The 16,896-nt window shown below is 45.5% G+C and overlaps 1 long non-coding RNA gene across 1 annotated transcript; it reads left to right on the top strand.

Annotated features, from left to right (window-relative positions):
• Window positions 1–291: 291 nt before the first annotated feature.
• Window positions 292–1,273, top strand: LOC148003747 (uncharacterized). The gene is made up of 3 exons (XR_015629591.1): window positions 292–482; window positions 563–684; window positions 811–1,273. It is a non-coding gene; the product is annotated as an uncharacterized LOC148003747 (long non-coding RNA).
• Window positions 1,274–16,896: the final 15,623 nt, after the last annotated feature.

Here is a 16,896-nt window from a genome sequence, read left to right as displayed (position 1 = left end):
TGACCCCGCAAAGGGTTGCTCCATATTTGTCTTAAATTCCACACTACATAGCAGACAGTAAGAAACTCTTTATAAACTCCAGAGAGGCCAGGCCTCAGCCAGAAATAGACATTTCACTTCCAAAATGATTAGGGGGAAGTCTTTAAGTTTTCTGTCTCTATGGCGACAACCTGATGGGGACAGTTGAGGGCTAGTCTGTGAAACATGCCTTGCCCTTTCAAATTCTGTAATAGCCACTCAGAGAGAGCTACCAGAAACCAATCATTGCTGTGCTGTAGCAATCACTTTACCATAGCCAAGTGGGAGCTGGGAGGCAGAACCAAGAAAGCACATCCAAGCCACAGTGCACTAATTCACTCCTCCTGATCCTTCCGGCCTGTAGGTGCAGATGGAGTTTGCTTTGCAGCTAAATGCTGCATACTGCAGATGTTCAACTCAACAACACTGAGCTCCTACAACGTACTGTGCTCTTCGCATGGTCGGTAAGTGTGTGTGAGTGAAGGTCGTTCAGAGCACTATGATAATTGCACTTACTAACGATCAGAACCGTTTGTTTTTCCAGACAGACTTTTACTATGTTGCCCCTAGTTCGCCTGGAACCAGCTATATTGGCCAGGCTGGCCCTAGACCTTGCAGTAGTTTTTCTACCTCTGCTGTGATGACGGGATATGCCACCATGCCTAGGTCAGGTACTACGTGCGTGCGTGTGTGCGTGCGCGCGCGCGTGTGCGTGCTATAGGTGTGGCAGGGCATGTGTGTGGAGGGTACAGAACAACTTGTGGGAATTGTTTTTTCCTTTCTATTTTACAGGTCCTGGGGATCAGATTCAGATTATCAAGTTTGGAGGGAGGTGCCTTTCCCAGTCATCTTGTGGGGCCCCTGTCCTTTCCTAAGGCAGAGTGCCAAATCGCTGCTTCCTGTATACCTTACCCCCCCACCCCCGTATGCTGTTCCTTGTCAGTTGAAGAAATTATCTGAGCCATGGTACTCGGGCCCCTGGCACAAGAGTAAAGAAGACCGTGTGCACTGTCAGGAATAAAAAGCAGAGGTGAAGCCAGTGGTTGGACTCACCTATGATTGCAGCACTCAGGAGGCTGAGGCAGGAGGACTGCTTTGAGTTTAAGGTCAGCCTGGAAAACATCCTATTTGAGGATAAGTTTGGCTACATCATGAGGCCCTATCATGGGGGTGGGGGAATCAACAAACTATACCCCCCCCTGCCATTCCCTGCTTTTACTGGAAATAAAGGTCTAATCAAGATTGTGTATTTAGAAAAATAAGACTTTGTTTGATTCAGCCCCTAAGTAGCTATAATCGCTAAGGCATAATGGTTCTTTTTGCAGCTCTCTAGGGAGAAGATTGTCACTGGAGTAGCCTGTAACATGCCTATCATACTATTGGATGTGTGTGTGTGTGTGTGTGTGTGTGTGTGTGTGTGTGTGTTGTGATGTATATATCTGGGTGTTTTTGTTTAGGAGATAGTCTCACATAACATAGGCTGCTCTCAAACTCACTATGTAGTTGACAATGGCCCTGAACTCCTGACCCTCTTGTGCCCACCTCCTAACTGCTGAAATCACAGGCGTGCACCACCACGCCTGACTCCCTTCTTATTCTGCCAGTAATAAAACTCCGCTGCCAGGACGTCCACCTCTAAAGGACAGGATGATGCTAGCAGTTCCGTTGGTAGTTAACATTTATTGAACTCTTGGCTCAGTACCACCCACACCACCCACACCACCCACACCACCCACACCACCCCATATCTTCAGACCACAGAAGCCCTAGACAGTTGCTGCTTTTACCATTCTTTATGGATGAGAAAAAGGAAAAGTCAATTTTTAACTGGATCTTCCTGGAATGTATAGAAAACACCAGACATTGTCGGGAAGCCTGATTCCAGAGATCATTCTCTCAACCTCTGTTTTTTTACCTTGCCCTCTTAACGTCAGCAGGGCAGCCTGGCACAGTAACAAAGTGATTTGGAGCCACAGAGCCTGGGTTCAATGCCCGGGCTTTGCTTAGTACATAACCTGGAGCCAGTCACACAGCTTCTCACAGGGTTCAGTTGCTCTTTGATTCATGGGACAAGCTTATGCTTGTCTTCCGTGGTGAGCACTCTGTGGATGTTGGCTTGTTGGCTTCTCCGTTCCGGGTCTCATGAGGCCTTGCTCACTGGTCCATCTCTGGGACATCCCCACAGCTGCAGTTCTAACTTGGGCTCTGCTACTGATCTTCCTTCCTGTGGGAGTTTCCACACAGCAGGCAGGAGGCATGCCATGATAAACTCTTATGTCCACCAAGCTCAGGAGCCCCCTCCTGCCATCCCCCTCCTGCGCCCATCACAACTACATGTCTTAGCATGCTGCTCAGGTGAGCCTCATAGATTTCACGGGGTAGCTTCATGGTTTCTTTCTCTCTGTGACTCTTTTCATATTTAATTTACCATGTACTCTTTAGTGTCTGCCATTTGTCTTTCTAGACTATGGCACAATAGGGCTTTCTTTAATCATTTCAACTTTTAAAAATGCCTTTAATGGGTGCTGGTGGCCTACCTCTTTAATCCCAACAGAGGCAGACAGATCTCTGAGTTTAAGGCCAGCCAGTCTACAGCAGCCAGGGCTATACAGAGAAACCTTGTCTCACACAAAACTAACAAATTAATAATAATAATAATTATTATTATTATTATAAATATCATTGGTTCCCTAGATTTATATATTCAATTAAATCTGCAGGAGTTATTCTTGCAACACATCCTTTTTGATGGACTCCACCCAAGGTCTGATCATGCCACTCAGCCCCTGTACAGGTCTGCAAAGTCTCTGTATTTCGTTCATGTGTGTGGGTTTGGATGGCACTTAGCATCTTTCTGCATTCTCTCTAAAGAATGTCTGTTAGTCCTCAAGGTCAGAGATCCCGACTTCTCTTCCTCTTCAACCTTTTCTTCAGGCTTAAAGCAAGGGCTTCATTCACAATGCTGTTGAGTGACCGATAGTGTGAACAGTCCATGGAGGACCAAAAAGCCCGTTTCGGGTAAAGTAACCTAAGGCTGGACCCATGTAGTGGTTTGACTATGCCTGGCACAGGGACTGGCACTATTAGGAGGTTTGGCCTTGATGGAATTGTGTCACTGTGGCCATGGGCAATGAGTCGAGACCCTCCCCCTAACCAGGAGGGAGCCTGTCTTCTAGCTGCCTTTGGAACAAGAGGTAGAACTCTCAACTCCTCCAGCTCTGTGCCTACCTATATGCTGCCATGCTCCTGTCATGATCATAATGGGCTGAACCTCTGAAACTGCAAGCCAGCCCCAATTACATGTTGTCCTTTCTGTGAGTTGTTGTGGTCATGGTGTCTGCTTACATCAGTAAAACCCTAACCAAGACAGCCCATGTTCCTTTAAGTTCGGGTAATAGGTAATTCTACAGTCTGCAGCTTTGCACATAGGGTAATTGTCAGAACCAGGCAGGTTCTGTCTCTGCCTCTGACAAACAGGACACCCTTTCAGCAGGAGCCAGAAAGCTGATCTCTTGACTCTCCTCCATTCCTGGGTGTGTAGGCATGAAGAATGGGAAGTGGCAAAGGGCAAGCTGCCAAGACACGTCAGGGGACTCTGCACAGACTGTGCACATTTAGTGACCCCACTGAGGGGAGGTGTGTGAGGCCTCAGCTGCCTGAGCTGAGTTAGCACTGCCGCAGCTTTCCTTTTCCCGGGCATCACTGCATCCTGTGACCGTTCTCCCAATTCTCTGAGAAGCAAAGGGAGATCAGATCTGGGTGGATGGGAGGAGGGAGGAGGCCTGGGATCTTCAAAAGAACACCTGAAAAGGGCCCCGAAGGAGCTGAGTCACACCGCCTTGGGCCGTCCTGCAGTTCTTTTTGGGTAGCCTGACAAATGGAAAACAATAATTAACCATTGTGCCAATTACTTCTTGGGTATATGGAAGATGGAAAGCAACCATTGAAGCCACTGAAGTGAAAGCCAAATCCTTCCACTTATATCAAACAGCAGAAAGGGCCCATCAACAGCCACAGAAACACCAGAAGGATGAGCTAATTCCACAGGGCAATAGGGTGTGACTTCCACTTTAAAAGGGTAAAATTTTACATCCTTTCCAGTTCTCAGGGTACAATCATAGGATTTCAAAGGCAAAGACATTTTGGAGCTCACAGAGTGCAAGTGCTGTATTTTACAAGAAGGCCATCAAGCTAGCAGCTCAGTGAAACAAATGCCCCCCCCGCCCCCCAGCAAGCTGTGTTTGGTCCCTGGGAAAAGGAGGCCCTGAAATTTCAGTGTGTCTACTGAGCAGAAAGATGCCATTAACCTGGGTTAGGGGTCTCACCCAGCTCAACCAGGGTTAGAGGTTGAACCTAACATGCAAAGTACCCCAGTTCAATGCCAGTAAATAAAGTAAAACAGGTATTAGAAGATGTCTGTGCCTGAGCCAAGGCACTCAGAAGGAGAGAACCATCAGAGGGAGAGGAAAACAATGTGGTAGAGCATACAGTGGAAACTGCCTTCTTCAGGGCTTGGTGCGTTTAAAGCAGATGAGACATTGGTAGGTCATGGATTCCTCCATCCGTCTACCACTGACTAGATCGGAAAAGTGATTTAACAAGTGCGAGCCTCAGTTCCTCCAATGTTAAAGGGAAGCCACTGTATATTCAACAATCGCTAATGTCTCTTTTCATCCCTAATCATTGAGAACAATATTAGAGTCACATTCAAGCTCACAACCTGAGTAGCATTGAATCATATCCCAAATCAGTAACAGGTGTACGTTAAGTGGGCCACAAGGAGGTGGCTGGCTGTGAGTTCATTCAAATGATTATCTATTAGACGCCTGTGCTCTGCCAGGCCCAGGGTTCTAAAGACGAAAAGAAAGGCACGGCTCAAGCGCTGTGGGCGCTGTCAGCGGAGAGACCTCTGAGAGGCTCTCTGTATCCAAGATAATGTCTTATCTAAGCGTTTTGCAGGTCTGACCAAAGGTCAAGTGAAAGCCGTCTGTTCAAAAGGCTTTTGCTAAGACGTGCTTAGGTGACAACACCCTGGTTTTGATGTCCTTGCTTCCCAACCGTAAGTGGTGAGGGCTGAGTGGCCATTCTAGAAGCCTGCCTGAGAGCATTCCAACTTCACTCTTTCTGGTAAAGGTCAGACGAGGCAAGGTCCATGCTAGTTAAGAGGAAATTTGTAATCATCACCTCAAATTTGGCCTTGGATGAGAGCAAACTGCTAGGACTGTGGAATTCATGAACATTTTTCTGCTGTAAAAAACACTGACCTCCATGGAAGTGTCAGTCTGGGGACACTGAAGGCAAGAAGCTATGTATGGAGGATGGGAGGGAAACTGTAGGACAAAATACTAGTGTAGTATCACTGGAAAGTCTTTAATTTGAACATGAATTCTGAAAGATTGTTTTTAGTATCTCACGTTCGCATCCCTCCCGGGGTCATTAACAAACTCTCTAAACGTTTCTCTCATCCCTATCCGTCACTCAGAGTGGCGATCCTTCCTTACCTCTCATCTTGCTAATCCTATCTTCCAAACAAACACACTTCTCAAGTATTACCCACAGCCTGTTGACCAGGTTTTCCTAGCCTGCGATCCCTGTAACCGTTTCATGATCACCATTGCTACCTTATTATCATGTGCAAGACTGGAAACTGAACAGGTTCTCACAGATGCTAGGTGAGACATACCCAGCCACCTTTTTTAAAAAAGAAAGGGTCTTGCTCTATAGCCCTGGCTCCCCTAGAACTCGACCAAGTTTGCCTTGAACTCAAAGAGATCCACCTGTGTCTGTTTTCTGACTGCTGGGATCGCAGGTGGGCATGCTGGGGCCACCATGCTCTGTCCCACCTACTGCTGTGGGCTGCTGAGAAGACTCTGTGGGTGAGAGTGCTTGCCACCAAGCCTGATGACCTGAGTTAGTTCTGGCACCTGTCTGGTGGAAGGAGAGAATGGCCTTCTGAAAGCTGTTGTTCTAATTAGCTTCTCTGCTGCTGTGATGGAACATTGGTTAACTTGGGGGAAAAGGGTCGGTCTGACTCACAGGTGACAAATGAGCAGATATTCATGCAGAGATGCACACAGAGTAAAATAATAAAAATACATCTTTAAAGAAATCCATAAAGGAAGGTGTGGTGGTCTGAGTGAAAATGGCCTCCATCGACTCATAGGGAGTGGTTTTATTGGTGGTACAGCCTTATTGGAGTGGGTGTGGCCTTGTTGGAGTAGGTGTGGCCTTGTTGGAGTGGGTGTGGCCTTATTGGAGTGGGTGTGACCTTGTTGGAGTAGGTGTGGCCTTGTTGGAGTGGGTGTGGCCTTGTTGGAGTGGGTGTGGCCTTGTTGGAGGAAGTATGTCACTGGAGGTGGGCTTTGTCAGTTCAAGTCAGTCCTAGTGGCTCTCTCTCTCTCTCTCTCTCTCTCTCTCTCTTCCTGCTGCCTTCAGAATGTAGAACTCTCAGCTTCTTCTCCAGCACCATGTCACCATGTCTGCCTGCATGATGCCATGGTTCCTAAAATGACAATAATGGACTGAACCTCTGAACTGTAACCCAACCCCAATTAAGTGTTTTCCTTTATAAGAGTTGCTATGGTCATGGTGTCTCTTCACAGTAATAGAAACGTCTAAGGCAGAAGAGCTAGCAATGTAGCTCAGTTGTAAAGTGCTTGCTGAGCATGCATGAAGCCCAGATGTCCTCTTTGAGTCTTAGAGCCCCAACACTGAATAAACAGGTGTGAAGTTCAGGTCATGGTCAGCTATACAACAGGGTTGGGGTTAGCTTGGGATACATAATATTCTGTCTCAAAAATCACAACTTCACTGCAATAATATATGCTTGAGTTCTGTGGATGGATCCTGGATGAGTTCTGTGGATGGATCCTGGATGAGTTCTGTGGATGGATCCTGGATGAGTTCTGTGGATGGATCCTGGATGAGTTCTGTGGATGGATCCTGGATGAGTTCTGTGGATGGATCCTGGATGAGTTCTGTGGATGGATCCTGGATGAGTTCTGTGGATGGATCCTGGATGAGTTCTGTGGATGGATCCTGGATGAGTTCTGTGGATGGATCCTGGATGAGTTCTGTGGATGGATCATGAAGTGATGCCTGATCCTTGGGCTAGGTTGCATTGAGAACTGAGTTTGGCTCTGCTGATCCTGGACCTCGAATTGTGACTGTGTTGGATAAACAGGGTTTAAAACAGGGTTTTAAAGAGGTAATTAAGTTAAAATGAGTGCATTAGTGGGTCCTAAACCAATGACCCTGATGTCATAAGAGGGAATTGTAACACAGACATTTATGAGGATGAGACCATGTACTGGCACAGAGATAAGACAGAACTTGCACTTCAGAGAGAGGCCTCAGAACCAGGTTGTGCTGAGAGACTCTTGAACTGTGAGGGAAAAAGTCTGTTATTTAAACCCTGTAGCCCATGGTGCTTTAATATGGCGGCCTAGTTAACTAACATGGTAGAGGCTCTTTCCAGTTTATTTCCAATTGGAGAACCTTTGTATTTGACTCTCTGAGCACACATCCAATTTATGTATGTATGTATGTATGTATATATGTATGTATGTAATACAGTGCTGTCTGGGTCAACGGTGAGTATTTTAGTCTTCACATGTGTTTTGTCAAATTGTTCAGACCCCCAAAGGTGTGGTTTCCAGACACTCCAAATGTTGATATTCTGTCTAAGCTCCACCCCAACAGCTACCTGGCAACAGCCAGGTACGCTCTGCCCCACAGTTGCCTGGCAACAGCCGGGTATACCTGACTATAAAAGGGGCTGCTTGCCCGCTCTTACTCCCCTCTTGCTCTTTGTTCTTCCCTTGCCCTCTTCTCTTCCCGTCGCCCTGCTTCCCTCCACTTGCTCATGGCTGGCCTTTACTTCTCCCCTCTTCTACTCTTCTCATTAAATCTCTCCATGTGGAACCATGTTGATTTGGTTGGTGTGTTCTCTGGACAGGAGCTGAGATTTAAACCCCAACACCAAAGCCTCTAGCCTTCCTGGTAGCAGTTTCTAGTGAGTATGTGTTTTTCATTAAGAATACATGCTGCTTTTATAATAACAAATATACTCATCTTCAAAAGGGAAAATGCCCTCCACATAATAAAAGCCGTCCATATTTGACCAAATATAATGAAGTAGTTGTGGAGTTCCAGTTTCCCAAAATGAAACAGAAAATAAAATGGAGATGTGGTACTGATGGCTGCACGGTGCTATGCATGTATTTACTATCACTGATCTTCGATTAATGTCGGCCTGGGGGCATAGCTTGGCAGTAAGGTACTCAGTTGGGTGCACAAATTCATGGGTTTAATACTCTCACTGGAAAAAAATTCTAATTAAAATCTAAGCCAGGCATGATTAAACTCATGACCAGGGTTACTGCTACTCGGGTGTCTGAGGCACAAAGATCATTGTGGTCCGTCAGCCTTGGCAATCAAAACAAAGGACCAACCAGATGTGTACCGTATACCTATGCACACTTGGGAGGCAGAGGGAGGAGGATTGCCATAAGTTCAAGGCCAACTTGGTATATATAGTGAGTTCTAGGCCAGCTAGGGTTAGCTACACAGCCAGACCCCATCTCAAGAGAAATAAACAGGACTAGGAATGTGACTGGCTTGGTAGAGTGCTTATCTGACGTAAGCAGGCCCCTGGTTCAGCTCCTACTACTGCACAGAACTAAGCACACCTGCAATTCCAGCAGTTGGGAGGGCAAAGACAGAAGGGTGAGAAATCGAGGTCGTCCTTGGCCATAAAGGGAGTTGTGATTATTCTAGGCTCTGTGCAACCCTGTCTCAAACAGGAACTGAACAGACTTCAAATACACAGAGACGGCAGAAGATACAGAACAGCACATGAGAAAAAATGTTCAACATCATTAGCCATCAGGGATGTAAATTATCTCAACAGGATCCCGGTTGGGTGGGCACAGGGGCTCACACTTGTAATTCTGGCACTTAGAAGGACTTAGAAGGGCAGAAGGACTGCCCGTGAGGTTTAGGCCAGTGAGCCTGGTCAATAATAAGAATAAGTAGATATAGTTTTTGGATTTTTTTTTTTGAGACAGTGCTTCTCTTTATAGCCCTGGTTGTCTGGAACTCACTCTGTAGACCAGGCTGGCCTCAAACTCACAGAGATCCACCTGCCTCTGCTTCCTGAGTGTTGGGATTAGAGGTGTGCACCACCACCACCACCACCTGGCAATAATAAAAATAATCATAACAATAACACAGGGACTGGGGAGGTGGCTCAGCGGTTGGGACACTTGTAGCTCTTGCAGAGGACCTGCCTTGGATTCAGAGCATCCACATGGCAGCTCACAGTCTTTGTAACTCCAAACCGAAAGGATCCAGTGACTTCTTACATCTGAAGGCACTGCACAGTGGCCTACACGTGTACCTACATACATGCAGACAAGATACTCAAACGTTTTTAAACGTCTTTTTTTAAAAAACCCCACAAACACAAGGGGACAAACAAACAAACACAAAACCAACCAATAAGCAACAACAAAACCAATTCCAATATAAATCCAAAATAGCCTGGCCTAGTCGTGCCCACCTTTAATTCCGGCACTTGGGAGGCAGAAGCAAGGGGATCAATGTTCCAGGCCAACCAGATCTAGACAGCAAGTTCCAGGTTAGCCATGTCTATGCAGTGAGACCGTGTCTATAAATAAATAAATAAATAAATAAATAAATAAATAAATAAATAAATAAATTATACTGGAGAAAGCAAAAAAAAAAAGACTCATTTTGGTTTTCGAATATGTTAGATATAATACAAGGACAGACGCTCAAGAAATAGTTGTTTAATATATGTATTAGTTCACTTGAAAAAAATATTTGAAGTAAACAAAAGAATTTTAATTGACCAATAAGGAAAAAGTTCAGTCTCAAAACATCTGGTCTGGCTGCACCATAAGCCACGTGTGGTGCGTCGGCCGCACGTGGTGCCACTTCATTCTAGCACTGGGGAGGCTGAGACTGAAGGAGGAGTGTACACTGCATAGAGCCACCGGGGATCCATGAGGTTGTGTCTGTCTCATAATAAGGAGAAACCAAACCAGCATAACCGGCCTAGAGAGTGGGGTGGAGAGGTGAACATAATCAGGGAACATTCTGTAGATGCCTGAAATGGAAATCTGTCTCTTACAATTAACACACACTAACAGGACTGGGGAGATGGCTCAATGACCCGACTGCCCTGAGTTCAGATCTCCAGCACCCACATAAACCCTTGATGTGTTAGTGGGTGCCTGTACTTCTACGGGTGGGGAGGTAGAGGCAGGCAGATCCCTGGAACTTGTTGGCCAACCAATCTAGTTAAATTGACAATTTCCAGGTTCAGTAAGAGACCTCAAAAAAGATGGGAGCGATTGAGGAAAACACCTGCATGTGTACCCCAAAAACACACAAGGAAGATGTACACATACAACAAATGTACACATACATATATACATACATACATACATACATACATACATACATACATAACTTGTTTTCGGTTGGTAAAAATTATTTATACGGGGTTGGGGATTTAGCTCAGTGGTAGAGCGCTTGCCTAGCAAGCGCAAGGCCCTGGGTTCGGTCCCCAGCTCTGAAAAAAAGAAAAAAGTAAAAAAAATTTTTTATACAAGATGCAAGACCAGACAAATCCATTTCCTTTTTTTCCCTTCTTCTTCTTAAAGGCAAACAAAAAAAAGTCAAGGTTTAACCTAGACCACAATCACCAATTTGAAAATGCCCCAGACTAGGATATAGTTTACGGTTAGAATATAGCATGTGTGAGAGCCTTGGGCTCGAGGCAGCGGTGTGGGAGGAATACACTATAAACTCTGTGAAATAAGCCACACATCTCAGAAATGTAGGTTCCGGTGCTCGCCAGACACACGTACAGAGCCGCTGAATGCAGAAGGGTAGGAGCTTGGGCCCTGCCATGAGGCCCTGGGGGAAGTTCTGGTGTGGCAGCCAGCTCAACCTTTATCCTTGTGACAGTAGCCTGCTATGTGTCCAGGACAATAAGTTCCCTAGGTTTTAGCTCCCAAACCTCAGGGTAACAACTTACTTCAACTGCTCTGGGGATCAGAGGGCATCAGGGCTCTGAGCTCTATGAATTCCAGGCAGCACTCTCACTTTCCAAGCTCTCTCTCTCTCTCTCTCTCTCTCTCTCTCTCTCTCTCTCTCTCTTTCTCTCTCTCTCTCTTCCCCCCCTCCAGATGCCAAAGTCCAGAGTATTTTCTTTTTAATTACTTATTTTATGTATATGAGTACACTGTTGCTGTCTTCTGACACACACACCAGAAGAGGGCGCCAGACTCCAAGACTCCATTATAGATGGCTGTGAGTCACCATGTGGTTGCTGGGATTTGAACTCAGGATCTCTAGAAGAGCAGTCAGTGCTCTTAACAGCTGAGCCATTTCCCTAGCCCCCAAAGTGTTTTTTAAAAGTTCTGGGACATAAAGGAAAATGACATTGAAATATCCGTTTCCCCCTTTAAGTGGCACAGTTAATTTCCTTTCTGTTTTCCCACTGTTTGTATGGCGAGGTGTTTAGCAGGCTGTAGAGGATCACAAATGAGGTCATTTATGTTTTACTCTTGCAGTAAATTTATCAAGAATGATGCAGGGCTGGAGAGATGGTTAAGAGCATTGACTGCGGGGTTGGGGATTTAGCTCAGAGGTAGAGCGCTTGCCTAGGAAGCGCAAGGCCCTGGGTTCGGTCCCCAGCTCTGGAAAAAAAGAACCAAAAAAAGAACACTGACTGCTCTTCCAGAGGGCCCGAGTTCAAATCCCAGCAACAACCTGGTGGCTCACAACCATCTATAATGAGATCTGATGCCCTCTTCTGGTGTGTCAGAAGACAGCTACAGTGTACTTATATATAATAAATAAAATAAACCTTAAAAGAAAAAAAGAAAGATGCAGTGTTGGGGTACATTTAGCCTTTAATTCCAGCATTTGGGAGGCAAAGGCAGTCGAATCTCTATGTTCAAGGCCAGCCTGGTTTATAAATTGAATTCCATGACAGCCAGAGGTGACACAGAGAAACTCTGTCTCAGAAAAGAAAAAAAGAAAGTGTGTGTGTGGGGGGGGGTGCAGCCACAGGGAGGCGGAGTGGAATTACCTGGCACGTGGCATGCTGTTGCTTTCTGTGAAGTTGGCAGCTGTCACATCCCTGTATTGCTCAGTTTTCTTTTCACCCTTTCACATTATACTTGAACATGCTTATTTGCATGATAAATGCCCTAGACTATTTGTACCAGAGAGCCCATTAAAAAGAAGTATTGGTGAGCAGTCAGCATTTCTGTATAAAGCTGGCTTTCTCAGCTAGCAGATGGATTTAAAGTGGTACACCTGGGTGTCTTATCATGTGAGACACACCTTTAGAAGCACCTCAATCTTTGGTCTCGAAAAACCACGTTCTAGAATGAGGCCAATCGGAAGGATTTCATAGCTTGGAGAAGAAAAAGTGTGGGGAGCATTTTTCCCTAATTTTAAAAATAGTCTATCATCAGCATTTTTTTCTTTGGCAGAGGAAACTACAAGACTAAATGGCAGAGACAGCCAGCTAGAAACTGGGTGAGAAGCAGCTACAGCAGAGGGTTGCCGCTTGAGGTGACAGTCAGGGGAGGCTCTGGCTCAGTTTGTGGTAGAGCCAGGGTTTTGAAGGACTCCTCTCTCTGAGCTCTCCACAGGCCTGACTTGAAACCTTTATCTCATCTGCCTCTCTCCAGAGTGACCTTCCCTTTGCTTTTCTTAATTGTTTCCTTTGTTCATGGTGTTTTTTTTCGGAGCTGAGGACCGAACTCAGGGCAAGTGCTCTACCGCTGAGCTAAATCCTCAACCCCTTGACCATGTTTTTTTTTTTTTTTAAAGATTTATTATTTTATTTTATTATATATAAGTACACTGTAGCTGTCCTCAGATACACCAGAAGAGGGCATCAGATCTCTTTACAGATGGTTGTGAGCCACCATGTGGTTGCTGGGAATTGAACTCATGACCTCTAGAAGAGCAGTCGGGTGCTTTTTTTTTTTTTTTTTAATAAATTTTTTTTTTTTTGTTCTTTTTTTTCCGGAGCTGGGGACCGAACCCAGGACCTTGCGCTTCCTAGGTAAGTGCTCTACCACTAAGCTAAATCCCCAGCAGTTGGGTGCTCTTAACCGCTGAGCCATCTCTCCAGCCCTTGACCATGGTTTTTAATGCTTTGGGAAACTTCTATAAAAACAACCAAGTGGAGCTTGCACGTGGGCTGGCTTTTTTTTTCTCCATCTTTATTAAATTGGGTATTTCTTATTTACATTTCAAATGTTAATTCCCTTTCCAGGTTTCCAGGCCAGGATCCCACTAGCCCTTCCCCCTCCCCTCTATATGGGTGTTCCCCTCCCCATCCTCCCCCCAACAATCCCGTTCACTGGGGATCCAGCCTTGGCAGGACCAAGGGCTTCCGCTTCCACTGGTGCTCTTACTAGGCTATTCATTGCTACCTATGAGGTCAGAGTCCAGGGTCAGTCCATGTATAGTCTTTAGGTAGTGGCTTAGTCCCTGGAAGCTCTGGTTGCTTGGCATTGTTGTACATATGGGGTCTCGAGCCCCTTCAAGCTCTTCCAGTCCTTTCTCTGATTCCTTCAACGGGGGTTCTATTCTCAGTTCAGTGGTTTGCTGCTGGCATTCGCCTCTATATTTGCTGTATTCTGGCTGTGTCGCTCAGGAGCGATCTACATCCGGCTCCTGTCGGCCTGCATTTCTTTGCTTCATCCATCTTGCCTAATTGGGTGGCTGTATATGCATGGGCCACATGTGGGGCAGGCTCTGAATGGGTGTTCCTTCAGTCTCTGTTCCTTTTTTTTTTTTAAGGCAGACTCTCACAATGTAATAGCCCTTGCTATCCTAAAACTCACTACCAGGTTAGCCTCAAACTCAGAGATCCTCATGTCTCTGCCTCCCAAATGTCAGGATTAAAGATTTATCATCCACTGTCGTCTTCATGTCCCCCCCAGCACCCCTCCTCTGCCCCCACATCAAACGGGCTGACTTTTTGAGAGCCCCACCTGCTTGGTGATGCTCAAGTGATTTCCTGGTGCTTGTTTCTGGTGCTAGTCTGTGCTTCCTGGGCAGGCACTCGGTATCGCAGCTCCACCTCCAGCCTTGAACGTTTATTTTTTGGTTTAAGATAATCCATCAGGGGGTTGGGGATTTAGCTCAGTGGTAGAGCGCTTGCCTAGCAAGCTCAAGGTTCTGGGTTCTGCCCTCAGCTCCGAAAAAAAGAGAAAAGAAGAAAAGAAGAAGAAGAAGAAGAGGAGGAGGAGGAGGAGGAGGAGGAGGAGGAGGAGGAGGAGGAGGAGGAGGAGGAGGAGGAGGAGGAGGAGAAGAAGAAGAAGAAGAAGAAGAAGAAGAAGAAGAAGAAGAAGAAGAAGAAGAAGAAGAAGAAGAAGAAGAAGAAGAAGAAGAAGAGAAAAAAGATAATCCATCAGGGGATAGGATGATACTGTTGTTTTGTGTTTTTCGCTGGTTAAAACTCATGAATGAGTACTGTGTCCTGTTCACATGTAGGTTTCGGGGAACATAGAGAGGAGAATAGAGAAGTAGAGAACTAGGGGAGAGCAGATTGGGAGAGTCAGCACGCTGTCCTGCTTCAGAGTAGGTGACTAGGCCTCCTCTCCAGTGTATGACATGCCAGGCTTCTCCTCTAGGCTTTATATTCATGCTATGTCTGAAAAAAGGAGTTTGGAGCAGGTATAAACTAAAAGACTACAAAGATTTGGAAGTAACACAAATGAATAAATTCTTCAGAGTGTAAATCTTGTTGAGTGCAACTCAAGAGTTACTGGGTTTGGGAAAAGTCCAGGCCCCGGACAAGAGGCATTCATATAAAAACAAATTCCAGATATTTTTCAGACCAAACAAAACACAGCTGGCCAGTTCACTGGTGTTCATCACACTGTTCTCTTCTTAGAGAACAGACACCAAAGTGTTCGCTCTTATATGTCACATAGGCAAATGACACAGAAAATCAATTAAGCAATTAAGAGGAGGATTCTAGAACAAACTTGATTTGCTAAAATCCTGAGAGCTCCACCTATGTGGAAATGAAGAGCCCTGGTTCTGGTCCTGTATGAAGTCCTCAAATCTGTTTTGGGTTGGGAAATAGAAAACATTTCCTTGTAAATCTCTTGGGCAGTTCTCTCTGTAGGTCAGAAGTCACTACTTGTTGAGCCAGATACAAATGGAGATGGGCACCCTTATCATTCAAGGTGTGCTGCTTTACCAGGAGCTATATCTCTTTATTCCAACGTGAGGATCCCAGGGATCCGGCTCAGGCTGTCAGAGTAGTGTCAACCCTCTTACCCACTGAGTCATTCCCACCTTCTTTTTTTTTTTCTTTTTTTTCCCGGAGATTGGGACCGAACCCAGGGCCTTGTGCTTGCTAGGCAAGCGCTCAACTGCTGAGCTAAATCCCCAATCCACCTTACTCTTAAGGAAAGCTCTCACTGGCTGGTAGGTTGTCAGGTAGGCTGGCTAGGTTGGCTGGCCAGCAAACCCCAAGGAATATCCTGCCTACTTCTCCCCAACTGGGATTACAAGTGCACACCACCACTTTTTCATGTGTGTGCTGGGGACTTGGATTTTCATTCTTCTATGGCATGAGCTACCCGCCCAACCCTATTATTAATGTTGGTGCATATGTAATTTTAAGGTAAGAAGAAAAACATTTTTTGAGACAGAATCTCTCGTGTAGTCCTGGCTATCCTGGAACTTGCTCTGTAGATCAGGCTGGCCCAGAGATCCCCTTGCCTCTGCCTCTGCTGAGACTAAAAGTGTGCTCCACCATGCCAGGCCCTTACAGTAGATCTTAAGAAGGAAAAAATACTATAGTAACAAGAATCTGTTTCTTCAAAAAATTAAATATTGAGAAAGCCAGTCAATTAAAAAAACATCTAAAACCCAACTTCTCTTAGAAAATATTTGCACAGAACTTGGCTAATCTTTGATAGAATTCTTCTAGACTTGGTGGTCCATGTCTGTTTGTAATTTTAGTATGCCTAAGGCAAAGTGGAAGGCAGAGATAGAATTCCCAGAAGGCCATAGGCCATCTAGTATGCAGCGAAGGTGTAAACAAGAGAGACCTTGTTGTTGGAAGGTACGGTTGGATACCCAAGGTTGTCTGCTATACTTCACTCATAGGACAAAGCACACACATGCTCCTCCTCACACACAGATTACATACACATCCATGCACAAAAATAAATCAACTGTAATTTGCATTCCCTGGAGTAACTCAAGTGGAACCATTAGATAATGCTAAAGTCTAGGTTTAGGCTATGCTCTTTTGGAAAGGACCAATCTGTAGGCTTCCCACCTTGTTCAAACCTCATAACTAGACCTAGATGTGCATTGGGCTCATAGGGCCTGCCCTGCTGGGTAGATACTGATAATCAAAAAGAAAACATTTCAGAACTACTAGTAAGATGGCTTAGGGGGAAAAGGTACTTGTATCGAATTGTGTGCTTGATTCCTGGGACCCACATAGTAGGAGAATAAACTCACACAAGTTGTCCTTTGACCTTCATAGGCAGCCATGGCAGCTGTGTGCTTAGAGTGCACACATACACTCACAATAAATAAATGTTATTAAAAAAATTACAAACAAAATTTAACAAGAGATGGTCTTTGAAAAAGGAAGCTCCAGCAATTAGAACGTGGACTAGCAGCACCGCCTAGTGGTCAGGTGGCACGCAGCCTTGCTGTACTGTTCCATTAACATGGCAACTACTGGGGACATCCTGTAAAACTATCTCAGGAATGGCATCTGGTCCTGTAGATCACTACTGGCTGTTACCCTGACAATAAAGCTGCAATTGACCTCTGTCAAGG

The sequence above is a fragment of the Rattus norvegicus genome, chromosome 9 (assembly GCF_021556685.1).
Source record: "Rattus norvegicus strain SHRSP/BbbUtx chromosome 9, alternate assembly SHRSP_T2T, whole genome shotgun sequence".
Classification (NCBI taxonomy): Eukaryota; Metazoa; Chordata; class Mammalia; order Rodentia; family Muridae; genus Rattus; species Rattus norvegicus.
This window is presented reverse-complemented; position numbering and strand designations above follow the sequence as displayed.